Source organism: Pagrus pagrus (genome assembly GCF_965226575.1).
Source record: "Pagrus pagrus genome assembly, chromosome: 5".
NCBI lineage: Eukaryota > Metazoa > Chordata > Actinopteri > Spariformes > Sparidae > Pagrus > Pagrus pagrus.
Window position 1 is genome coordinate 393,685 of NC_140189.1, and position 13,810 is coordinate 407,494.

Sequence of the window (13,810 nt, forward strand, 5' to 3'; positions counted from 1 at the left end):
TCCATGCTGTCTAGATGCAATATGTGTATTTTCAGATTTTTTTCCTAATAACTGAATTTTTTGTTACTTTGTGTTTGTTTTGTGGTGATGTAATTCCAGTCCAAACATAGGTGGCGGTAATGTGCTTTAATGCTGATTGACACCCTCCATTTAAACTGAAGAAGGAGAATCACTTAAAGTTGATCCAGCTGAGAGTAGGAGACAGGATCAGTGATCTAGTTCAGTGAGTGGGAAACATATATATAAAAAAATCACAGCAAAACAAAGATTAAATCAAGAGAGCAGTATTTCAAACCAATCTTTTGGGGGGGCATTTTTGCCTATATGGATAATACAGTGAGAGACAGGAAATGTGGAGGCAGAGATTTTTTTTTATTTTTACAGTGGTTACAAATATGCCTGCATGACAGTGTATAGCTTACTCACTTTGTGAAGCCTCACATGATCTGTCACTAGCCAGTTAACTAAGTGAGATAGAAGATGGACTTAGATGACATCATAATGTTCATTTTGCATTAGTTGAGGCTTGAACTTACAATCTTTGACACCTGTCTGTCTTCCTGTTCTACACTTTGTTGCTCAGCCTCAGAGTTGCCTAAATTTGCCAAAAATAGCCCGGACCCGACCCATCACTGCGCAGCAGCTATAATTTTACATTGATATTGGCGTTCTTATTTTGAAAAATGATTTAATTACTCCTGTTTTCCACTCCACTCTAATCCTGAACTGTAGTATTCATATACAATAACTGACAATACATACAAATGTTTATTTGAATGTTTATTCAACAATGAGCAGTAATCATATATTTTACACAGAATATTTATATCGTGCCCCTCAGCGGCGAGGATGGAGGAGGGGAACTGATTTAAACCCTCTGGTCAAATGACATGTGGCTTTGAACTGGACTGAGACAATAATGATTTGTTTCTATTGTTTTCAACCTCTTAATCCAGTCCGTGAATAAGTATTCATGATAACCTAGAACATCATTGCACAACCACATATACTTTTGGTATAATATTGTGCATGGAATTGCTGATAGGCCCCGCCCCCAAGAACAGTATTTCCAGGAATCCCCCTTTTCTGATAGGTCAAGGGATTCCTGGGAAAACTGGACCCTAGGGGAGAGGATAAGAATGATGTAATCTGCCCATCATCACATCAACACCAATAGCTCCCATTCCTGACATGCAGAGGTTTAGCTGTGGTTTTCATACTGCCCATTCCACATATTTCCCACATTAGAACCCTTAAAAAATGTAATTTCTCTATTTTTCTCTGATTCATCTGGTGATGTCAATCCAAACACATAAATCATGGAATAAGGCACATTGGCTTTTATTATTGATTACAGGTGGTAAACTTAATTTATCTAAATTTGTATGTAAATATTTGACAGTAATCATTTAATATAAATGAATGAGAAGTTCCATCCATGATCTATACTAGCTTATATTTTGAAGGGTTGCAGGGGACATGAGTTTATCCCAGCTGATATTGGCAGAGAGGCAGGGCACACACTGAACAGGTTGCCAGTTCAATACAAGGCTGACACATAGAGACAGAGAACCATTCACAGGCAATTAACATAACCTGGACGTTTGGATCTGGTGGATGAAGCCAGGGCACCATGAGGAAACCCACAGATGGGCGGGGACAACATGCAAACTGACACAGAAAGGCTCCAGCTTAGGTTTGAGCCCAGAACCCTCCTGCTGTGAGGCTGCAATCCTAATCACTGCTCCACCATAGCATTTTCTGAAAAAAATGATGACAAGAGAAACAACTGTCCTATGAATGGAAAACTTTCTCATCTAAAATCTTGGCTGACTGATCCTCTGTAGGTGTCTGTAAGTGCAGTCTCCTTCTGCCCCATGACCCTTTGTTTCATATGATTCTCCCCCACTGGATGCTGCTACCTGGTTCCGACGGCGAATACTGTCCTTCGTCCCGAGCTACAGTGCTTCATCTCAGACTACCAACTGACCAGAGATGCAGCACTGCACCATGGGCCGCAGGGATGGACCAGGAAGTCGACTGAAGAAAAAAAATGTCAGTTTGGACACCATTTTTATTACATCTGCTGCACAGATTTCCACTCTGATTTGTAATATGTATATCATATAAACAGTCTTCATAGTTGAATTAGAAACATCATACAAAACCAAAACCACAGAAGCCTTTCTGACGTGAATCATTATGAATTTAGCTCGGAGTTCAAGCTAGCATCAGATGCCTTATGATGATGACAGGAGCATATTCTACAAACAAATTCATGAAATTCAAGCTGAATAAAACATGCACATTGACTAATCAGACTGGCACATAAAACATTGCCAGCTTCACCTGATAAAAAAGGACATGTCATGATACCACAATGTCTATATTTACATTAATACTTATACTAATACTACTAATATTAATACCTTAGAAGCATGTGTTTGTGTGTGTGAGAGAGAAAGAGAGAGAGAGGGAGAGAGAGATGAAGAACATGGTATAAACATTCCTTGTGTAACGATAAACAGGAAATTACTTAAAACCCCAGTAGACCTACATAATATCAACTTCCTGTCCTGCTGCTCCCTCTTACGCACACACACACACACTTACAAATAGAGTTGTAACTATGTGTATGATACTCACCTCTCTACTTCATGCTCCTTCCAACATCTGAAATTCTGAAATACAACACAAATACTTTATGAAAAAGAGACAGTGCACACACACATACACAGTTTCTGTTGCTCTACTTGACCACTGTCCACTTGTCCTTTATTATATAGCCCCCATGTTTGATTATAGGAGGTCATTGTATAATTACGTATGTAGTTATAACAAGACAAAAAGACAGGTCAGGACAGTTCTAAAGAAAAGTGTTCCTCGCTGCCTCAACTGCAATGATCATCTATCATAAATCATGACTAGCTAGTGAGCCAGAAGCCTAAACAACAGGACTAAGGGATGGCTCCTAACTTTAGCTGGTTTCGCAAAGCAAACTATGCCTACAGTATATTTATCTAATGCATCAATCACATTTATATAGCCCTAGCAACCCACATGAAGGCCGGTTAAGTCAAGTCCAGTTGCCTACAATACAGCATTTACACAATTGCATTTAATTTTCACATCTTTGAAAATTGGGAAATTGGGATTGGTGCTCTACTAACTTGTTAGAAAGCTTTAGGAACAGTATCAAGAATAATTTTCCTGGACTAATTTAGACATGTCTTTAAGATGTCATTGTGTTGTAAGATATGGCCCGTTCAATGACAGGGTATAAGTATGATTAAAGCTAAGGTTGGTAAAATATTCTAGAAGGATTTTCTCTTATATATGTAGAAAATCTATTAACAACCCAACAGCAGTCAATCAATCAAATGTTCTGACAAAAGGAAAAGGAAAAGAAAAGAAAGAAAAAAAAGCTAGTAGCATAAAAATGGCAGAGAAAGTGCAAGTGATCATTTTGATTTTATTAGGTGCTTTCTTACATGAGACATGAGGTAGCTGGACACAGTTAGCAATGACAACAATGTGCTGCACTGACAGTACACAGCCACTGAGCCTGCTCGTCAGCAGCTTGATAATTCAGTGGCATTAAGCACTGAGTCGCCCCTGACCCAAAGAATGAATGAGCAGAGTTCCCAGTGATAGGCTGTTGTTCTGCTGCTACCCTACTATCACAAAGCACAGAGTCCCAGAGCCAAATAAAAGAGCTGCTGCAGCAGCAACACACTCCTTTAGCAGCTTATGTTAGCATAGAGCACACAGTCCCAGGCATCCTGTCACAGTGTGTAGTCAGTCAGTGTACGTTCCTGTGTTTTGGAGGAGTGGCTCTGAAGAAAAGAGGTGGAATTTTTTTCAGTTGGATACTTTCAAAATTCAGCTTGCTTCTGCTCTTTTCTACAACCCCAGCTTTAGGTAGGTAGAGTTTAAACTACTTGCTAAAGTCAGCTAACCAGTAACTGCTGCTAGCTGTAGCATGCTGCCGCTTGATGCCAGGAACCAAACTGAAACCTAGCTTTGTTATTCTGCATCTTCACACTGGGCTCCATGAGTCAGAGTTTGTGTTCGGTCCCAGTGAGTCCCCTTGTCTGGAGTGCGCTGACCAATCCCATCTACAAATGCACATAAGTACTCCAGAGAGTCAAATTATCGCAGATGTGCCTGTTCAAGATAACTCTTGCATAACCAATCCTACTCAAACTAAATCTTTCAAATCAAGGATGTAATAATCGACTACTATGTAAAAAAATAAGTTGAAGAAAGAAAAGAAGAAATTTGCTGTTTACCAACTATAACAGTGGCAGTATGGAATGTAATTTAATTCAATATTAAATGAATACATACATACATATGTACATAAATAATATGAAATAAATAAATATGGCTATGAAATAACCCCTGAAATAAATAAATCGGGCAATAAATTTATAAATAAATGTAAATATAAATAGGGGGACTGAAGACGTTTATTTCATGATGACACATTTATTTCCCAGCTCAATTTATTTCCATTTGTCATATGAAAATGAAGTGGGTGTGGTTATGTCACATCATTGATGCCAACTGCCATAAAACTTTTAATAAAAGACTTTCTGGAGGATGGAAGAACAATAAGCTTAAGTCAGCAACATGATTATTGTTCATTATTCATGGTCTCAGACGCTAAGAACAGGATCTCAGATTTATTGAGAGAGGCTACCAATCACGTTGATGGGATGTTGACATGGCAGCAATGACCTACAGATGCGAAAGTGGGCACCCTAAACCCAAGAGCCCACGTCCGAGGTTGGTACCGTTAGCTTGATTACAATAATCATATATATATATCATATATATATATATATATATATATATATATGAACCATGATATGTGAACATTGATTACAATTTTCTCATGGACCTAATGTTCTCTGGGCAGCAGAACTGACACTCAAACAGTTACTTATTTATATTATTTATATCACTGACATTCTTGATAGATCAACGATAGTAAGAAGACATAGAGAGACATATATAGACAGAGGGTAGGAAAGAGAAGCTGGGTGTTTTCCAGACATGCTCTGACTCTACTTGGCTGGAAACTCCTAGTCTGCCCATATAAGGCTTGAGCCAGCCTTTTATTTTGGGAATCATGGAAAATGGGATTGCAGCTTTGGATAAACACCCCATCCACCCCCCAGCCCTACCTCCTCCATAAAGCAAGCTACATGCATTCCCTTTTCTAGTCACAGTGGGAAGAGACTCACTTAAAAGGCAGCAGAGGGAGACAAGGCCTCTACTTAACTCGTCCTGCTTCTGGCTCAACAAGTCCATATTAAGAAGAAAGACATGCTGTTTCTCTTTCTCTCTGTGTGTGCACGTGTGTGTGCATGTGCGTGTGAGCTGGGTGAAGCGTGAAGCTTGCTGTGTTAAAAGGACTACACTAGGAATCACTACTCCATGGGACTCCATCCTGTTTCTTAGTTTCACACCACAGGCAGGACGCCCATTTCTTGCCAGTACAATCATCATGATTTTCATCATCAGGCTTGTTGTAATTTTGATGATTGTACAACTTAGCTGTATATTAAACACTGGTTTAAACAAAATCATTCAATACAGAATAAAAAGTGTGTCAAAACCAAGGCACGATAAAGATTTAACCAGCGTCCAGTCTGTATACTTAGTTTAACATTTTGGGAAATGTGCTTATTTTCTTTCTGTCTGGGAGCTTATATGAGATGTTTGTGTTTTAAGAAATGAGCTGAAGTCAAGATTGGTCCATGGGCCAAAAAGCACATCATCCACCAACACTTCTAAAGCTAATTCAGATGTCTAGCACCTCTATGCAGCTTGTCCAGCTACAGCATGTTTCCAGATCGATTCTCTCATCCCATTTAAATCATTATTTGGGAAGAGCTCTGCTATTGGTCCCTGTTCACTCAGGACAATCCATTGGAATTAAAAATGTAACAAATTGAAGTAACAAGCTATGGTATATTCCTTGCTGGGCAGATTAAAAATTAAAATCTAAAACAATTCTACAAGAAAAATTTTGGTAATTACAGCAAATCACAAAGACTGTCACTCTCTGCCTTCATTGTGTCTCCTCTTACAGACTGAGGCTCAGGTCACTCTTTTACGTATTTATCAAAATTATGGGTTACACTTTAAGTTTGATAAAATGTATCCCTATCTGCAAAGACAGACCTGGAGTTCGACAGCCTGACCAGAGATACAGTATTCATAGAAATACATTCAAACTCTTCAAACTTGACTAAGATGAGCCAGTAGGCCTACTTGCACTTACTGTTTTCCCATTGAACAATCATTTTCTATCATTTGCCAATCTGTTCCGATTTTGGATCTCTCAAGGGTGTAAACTTAAAATCTCTTTCTGCTGCTAACCAGAGACAAAAACTTGGCTCAGTCAGGGCGTCCAGAGCTGACTGTGGCACTGGAACAAATCAGGGATTTATCATGTCAGCTGGCGAGCTGCTGTAAGAGGCCCGAAATATCTAGCAGCTGCTGGTAAAATTGATCGTTCCTTTCTTTGGTAGAGATAATGAAAAAGTATGATGCTATCACAGAATATAAAGTTACCTCAGGTAAAACAGAAATATGACTATTTTAAATTCCCATATGTTGCCTGGATAGCAAGTTAAGGTCGTAGCAGGGCCGTATAAAATTTAATTTGAGACGATAGAATATGAGACGATACTAATCTAAGGAATGATAGGATAAATGACACTGATGTCATGTAATTTGAATGTCATCACCAATGTCATCTGCAGAATAATGTTATGAAATGTGAATACTGGGAACATTTGAACCCTTTACCTCTAATAAAAAAATCATCATTCTATAGGCTTGCTGATTTCTCAGGTTTCGTCCTAGTGTAGAGATCCTTATAAAACGCAACTAATTGATCTTAGTATCTACCAAAGCTATACAGAATTTCCAGACAGTGTCTGTTGTACTGTGTGCTAACAGGCCCTGCAGCGTGTCAATGCTGTGCATGAGAAGCCATGAGAAGGTTATGCCACACACACACACACACACACACACACACACACACACACACACACACACACACACACACGCTTTCATTATCTGTTTTAGTCATGGTGCTGTTTTTTTTTGTTCCATTTTGACATTATATATCAAACCGTAGTTGTTACTGCTGCATTGCTCTGGATTGAAAGGCATTCCATATTTTTTGGTCCGTACAATACGTAACCTGAGAGACACCTTCGAAAGTACAACAACAGTACAGTACAAGAAGACAAACAGCTATGGTTTTAAGTTTTGGATGCATGTCACCATAAATGAAATGCCCTTTATGTTATTGTACAGTACTCTAGAACAACCAAAACTAGATCCCAAGGTGGTCAGGTGAGTAGGATTTCTGGTCATCCTGTCTGCTATTAAACCGTAAACAAGTTCTGCTATCTGCAGCTTTCCTTCAGTCCAGTTCCAGCTTCAAAGGTCTTTCATTTACAATTAAAGGTATGCACAGTATACAGCCAAAATCTTCAGCATATGATGAAAATGGGAGTCAGCAGACCCACATACTGACTGATGACTACTACTTTTTGTTATTTTCCATCCTTATCTTTTCACAATTTTAATTGTCCTTTGGGAACACGTATAAAATTCCATTCCAATAAAGCCTATTGAATTTAACTGACTAAATAATAATTCCTCCTTAAACCAAACATTTGAACACTTCATAGTCACAGTTTTACAGCAGGCTACCAGCTCTGAGGGGAAATGTGTCTGTATGGCTACACATGCGAGTGTGTTTAGACAGGATTGTTAACAGTCCAAGCCATCTCTCTCCTGTTTAGCCGAACATTGCCTAATATGGATTTCTTTCTCCTTCCCCTTGGCTCTGTAAATTACACACAGGAAGCCTTGAGTCTATTTTACTGTCTGTCACACTAAATGTCTCTCTAGGACTTACACACAGACAGAGAGAGAGAGAGAGAGAGAGAGAGAGACCTGTGTAATATGAAATTAATATTTTTTAAGTTAAACAGAGTCAGATTACTACTATGGTGATTGAGGAACTAAACACAATGTCAGAGTATAGAAAGAAGATCTAAACACAAACTGGCCAAGTACAACACATAAAAGTCACCGTAAAGTGGGTCTTCAAATCAGTTACCAAAAATGGTAATACTTAACTGAGCACTGAGTCACAGCCTGATCAGAGCAACGGGAGCTTGTTGGTGGTGCAGTAAAGAACATAAGGGTTGCTATAAGGGTTTTAGAGGGTATTGAAAGAATTTGGGGCTGTATGCAAAAGGAACCTTGGAGTACTGTAATCAGTCTCGGGCAGAAGTCCACAACCTGCAGGTTGAAGCCCTGAAGGGTCTTATGGTAAGAAGTGGCCATACTGCTCTTGAAGACCTTTTTTGCATTAGGTTCTACATTGGCTGACAGATCACTAAGGTTCCATATGGCTCTCTTCCTCTATCTACCCCCTTTTCCCTCCTCCCTCTGTGAAATTGACCCTGGGAATCATGGTCTCTTGGTCCCAGAGGGGAACTAGTGTAAGTGTGTGTGTGTGTGTCTGTGTGTGTGTGTGTAAGGGGTTATGTGAAAGTCCCCCTAACCCAGTGCCCTTAAGACTTTTGACTGCTCAACAAATAAATACAGCATTTCCTCCTCTCCTCCCTCCATACACTTTCTCATGTCCAAAAGTTTCCACTATAAGTCAGCACACACACACACACACACACACACACACACACACACACACACACACACACACACACACACACACACACACACAAAAAAGCATTCTTGCTCTAACCATTGTATAGTCCTATTTGAATAAAAATGTTTTGGGGCTTGTATTTCTATCTTTGTGGGGACCAATTCACAATTTTAAAGCACAGTTTCAAGTTTAAGTCTTGGTTAAAAGGTTCAGGTTCAACGTTATTATGGTTATGGTAAGGTAAGGTTTGGGGTTAGGCATTTAGTTGTGATGGTTAAGCTTAGGGTTAGCAGTTAGGGAATGCACTGTGCCACACGGGTCCTCACAAGTATAGAAAGACAAATGTGTGTCTGTATGTGTTCTCTTCCTACCTTGTCTGTTTCTTCCACACCTCTTGATTCTCTTCTTGGGTTAACCTTCACTGCTGCCACAGTCATTGATGCTGGCCTACTGTGTGAGATAAGATGCTGTGTGAAAGTGATGTCAGCCATACTTCAGTAAGGTTTCCCATCAGATTGTTCCTCTGTTTTTTACCATTTAAGGAGAACATTGCACCCCACTCTCCCCAAGGATCCTCCTCCTTCCAAGTGAGGTGAATTTGGAAACTCTAAATCGGTGGCCAGAAAACAAGTCCATTCCAGACTGGTTCAGTAAGAATAAATGAAAATTGCATTTTGATGTGACTCTTAAAAGAGTGAACCAGATTCCTGCACAGTTACAATCCTGTTAAAACCCAGGTTCCAAAAAGTTGGCACAACGTGTAAAATATCAATTAAAACAGAACACAGTCATTTGCAAACAAACTGTGTTTACCAACAAACAGGTTTACAAAGTCTTCCTGACCCCATGTGGATTTTTAATTTTCTTTTTAAGATCATGTAGTTCACAAAGTGGTGAACCTCGCCCCATCCTTGTTTGTCAACGACTGAGCCTTTAAAGTATGCCTCTTTCATACCCAACCATGATACTATCACCTGTTACCAATGAATCAGTTTACCTATGGAATGTTCAATGTTTTGGGAGCATTCTACAAGTCTTAAGTTACCTCTGGCCAAACATTTTTTAAACTTGTTGCTGCCATCAAATTCACAATAAGCATAGATTTACAAAAATGAGTGAAGTTGATAAGATTAAACATTAAATATATTGTCATTGTTTTGGATCAGATTGTGTACGTGTCAACTGTTAGCATTTGATCACATTACGTTTTATTTACATTTTACACAGAATTCCAACTTTTTTGGATCCAGAGTAGTGCGTTATAAACAAGCACCGTGGCAGCTTATTTGAGTCAGTAACACTCTTAACGACCAATGAACATTTTATCAGTATACCATAATGTTGTAGATTTTTTATTTTCTGACCCTCCACATTTCTTTTGACTTGATCTCAATCTACTATGGTCTACAAAAAAATTAAACTTGCTTGAGTTAAGTCATTTATCTCAAGGCCCCATGCACACTGTGTGAAAACAACAATCTTACATGTGCACTGCATGATACACTGTGCCAGATGGGTTTAGTAAAAAAAACTGGTTGTATTTGTCAAACTATAGGATATAAGTTTTGAGGCATGTCAACTTGTGTAATGAATGTTAAAATAAACAAGCTGAGACAAGTCCATTACCTTACTTCATCTTTTTGAAAATGCAGAGTAAACAACCTTTCCCCCCAAAAATGGCATATAGCATAAATAGATATACTCTGGTGTTGTAATAACATGTAACATGTATAGGCATGTTATTGCCTATAGACAATAACATGTCTATAGGCACTTACAATGTTGGTACTGACCAAAACATCTCTTCATCATTTCATGCTGTATTGCAAGTGGCTGTCTTGTACAGAGGTCAAATTGTGAGAGTTTGTCCTAATTTACTGACGATGTCCAAACCTCCAATTTAGCCATTAGTGGACATATCTGACAGTGAGTTATGGGAACACCACAATATTTTACTGTTTCATAATTGTTAACTTTCATCAAGGACAGGTCAAAATCACACAATGTAGAGAGCCTCCAGTGGAAATCAACATGTGATTTCTGGGTGTTGAAATACTGTGCAGACTTTTCTCTTTTTTTAATGGATTGTCAAAGCCCTTACTTACTTCAAGCATGTTACATTATAAGGTAATGTGTACATGATTTTTGGTAGAATGATTAAAATGTCCAAAAGCACTAGTAACGTGATCATACCTTATTGAGTCCTCCACTTCAGGTCAGCTGAGGTACTGCTGGGAGCTGTCATCTGCAGCAGCTGGTAGGCTTCACTGCTGGATTGTGAGGTCTCCACTGCTGGTCATCTCCTTGTTGAGAGCAGGTTTGCCCACTGGCATCTTTCAAAAATTAAAACAATTAAAACTTTCTTGAACACCTTCATTATTTTCACAGTTCACTAGATACAAACCAGACTAAAAAATGATTGTTCATCAGTGTGGGACACTGTCTGCTCTCTGTGTGTGTTTCTCTTATAAGGCAGATGAACTGCCAAGCCATGCGTTCCACTGTTACCTTGTATGGTTACTGAAGGCGGGCTCTCCGCTAGGGAATGCCCCCACTAAACATGACTGATGTCAGAGGAACCAAGAAGTCTCAACCAGTGACCTGTTGAGTCTGTCTGGGAAAGATGAATGGACAGGAGAGACAGAGGGGTAAACAGAGAAGAGGAGGGAATGAGAGAGGGGAGTCGAGTAAGGAGTGGAGGAGGAGAAGTAAAAGGAAACAAAAGGGATGTGAAGAAAGGAAGGGGGGGGGAGCAGAGTTGGGTAACATTACTTTTAAATGTTTTAACTCATTATGTTGCAAGATTGCTGCCATTAAAAGGGTAACTTTTTATGTTACTGTGATAGTAACGTGTTAGAGTGCTTTAGAGTTACCAAAAATTAAGCTGTTAATGAACTGTTAAGCAAGGAGGCTGACAAATGATGACATGTCATTTCCGGGAAATGTGCTCATTTGTGGTGACACAAACACAATCACCTTAAGGGGACATAATGTATCTCAAATAAAAATCTGAATAAAAATAGGGTGCTCAAGCACACCTAAATTTCATCTCAGCACCCTTAAAAATAATAATAATTACTGTTACTAGTAGCAAAAAAATGTTATCATTTCCCCTGTCCCCCCGAAGGGAACAAAATGTTTTATTTTGTTATTTATCTTTAACTTATTTGCACTTGTTTCATCTCAGCTCTGTGTGAGTCTTTACTGCATTTTGCTGTCATTTACTATCAAGCGGGACACGTCGGGTGGGGCTCCTCATACACCAAACAGAGGGGAGGAGAGACAGGTTAAGATGTTCCTCGAATTGACAACAACTAATTACATTACCTCTCTAAAGTTCTTTCTGTGTATTATTCTGTTTAAGATGCAGGATGAATTTGGAGGCAGATGTTTGCTATGCTAAAGCCCCTTTTCAATTTCATGACCCTTAAGAAATGTCTGTTTTTCTATAGATCAATATACAATATTTTTTTCTCTGCAAAACAGCCAGGTTCAAGTGAGGGTGAGGTTTTGATGTTACCTGACTGCATTACCCACAGCAACTCAATTTTCAATCAGAACAATAAATTGATATGGATTGTCCCCCTTCTTCCTACCTCTTCATATTAGAAATGCTCTTGTTGTTAAATATGCCTTTTAATCGACAGCACAAAGAAGGAGAGAGGAGGAGAGAGAGACAGAGAGCAAGAACCAGGTGGACAAGAGGTCAAACCTCACAGTTATGATACCAAATCAGCTACTATTTGCTGACTATTTGTAACTTCACAGTGCTAAGCCATGGTAAGGCCACAGGTATCAAATGTGTTTTTGTGATTGTCAATGCAATGATTATATGATTACAGACCTTGACCCTTTCTCTCTCATCTCATTCACAGTCAAACCACAAACCCCTCTGTCTTAGCACAGCCAAATGACCCTGTTTATTAAAAGATCAGACATTAAAATAGCACACACAAACCTGTAAGGTCTGCAATAGCAATTAATTAGATAGAGAGAAATCCACACAGATGGGACCAGCACAGTGCATAACAATGCCAGAAAGCAACTAATACCCCCCAAATCCAAACATATTTAGATAATCTTCCAGTTTTTATATACTTGAAAGTAAAGAAAGCCTCAATGTATTGAGACATACAGCAAAAGAAGGGCCCAACTCAAATTGATCACCAACAAACTAAAAAGTGAAACAATGAATATCTAGTTAGAGGTCTTAAAATATTAAGGAAAAAAAAATAGAATTCTATCAAACAAAAAACACAGAGACCACCAAAATGCTGATGCATGCTTTCGTAACGTGCACTCAATACAACAAACTGCAAGTCAAGGCAAGGGAAGTATATATTGTATAGCACAATTTGGAAACTTACAGGCTTTACAGGGGGCATAAAATTACATTACAAGACAATAAAAATTACATTCAAAATACATTAAAAAACGAGTAGGAATACATCAAGAAACAAAACATTAAAGCAAGTTAAAAGCTAGGAAAATTAGCTAAAATAGAGTAGGTTTAAAAGAGACAAGACTAAAGAATAAAAGTCACCGTGCAGTTCAAAGCCTAAAAATTGCTTCAATGAAAGGTAGCGGCAAACAAAAAAAGGTCTTCAGCCTTGATTTAAAAGAGGTGAGAGTTGGAGTGGACCTGCAGTTTGTTCTAGATATGTGGTGCATAATAACCATGTTTAGTTTTGAATCTACCCACTGAGCAGGCAACGTCTGTGGATGTCCAAAACAGGTTTATATCACGTCCGTCGGGCCAGGCCATGATCTGGACGTCCACTGACAACCAGAACTAGTTGATAAATGACATTGAGAAAAGACATTCATACTGGCTATGATCTGGATGTCCACTGACAACCATAACTAGTTGAGAATAGACGTTCATACTGGCTATGATCTGGACGTCCACTGGCATCCAGAACTAGTCCATAAATGACACTGAGAAAAGACATGCAGTCAGGACATAATCTAAACGTCCACTGACATCCAGAAGTAGTTAAGAAAAGACGTTCATACTGGCTATGATCTGGATGTCCACTGGCATCCAGAACTAGTTGATAAATGACATTGAGAAAAGACATTCATACTGGCTATGATCTG

General features: G+C 38.9%; 1 long non-coding RNA gene across 1 annotated transcript; it reads right to left on the reverse strand.

The window, feature by feature from the left end:
- Window positions 1-351: 351 nt before the first annotated feature.
- Window positions 352-11,089, reverse strand: LOC311257002. Its single transcript, XR_014622557.1, has 4 exons — window positions 10,904-11,089; window positions 9,082-9,160; window positions 2,647-2,681; window positions 352-1,761 (listed from the first exon to the last, which is right to left on the reverse strand). It is a non-coding gene; the product is annotated as an uncharacterized lncRNA (long non-coding RNA).
- Window positions 11,090-13,810: the final 2,721 nt, after the last annotated feature.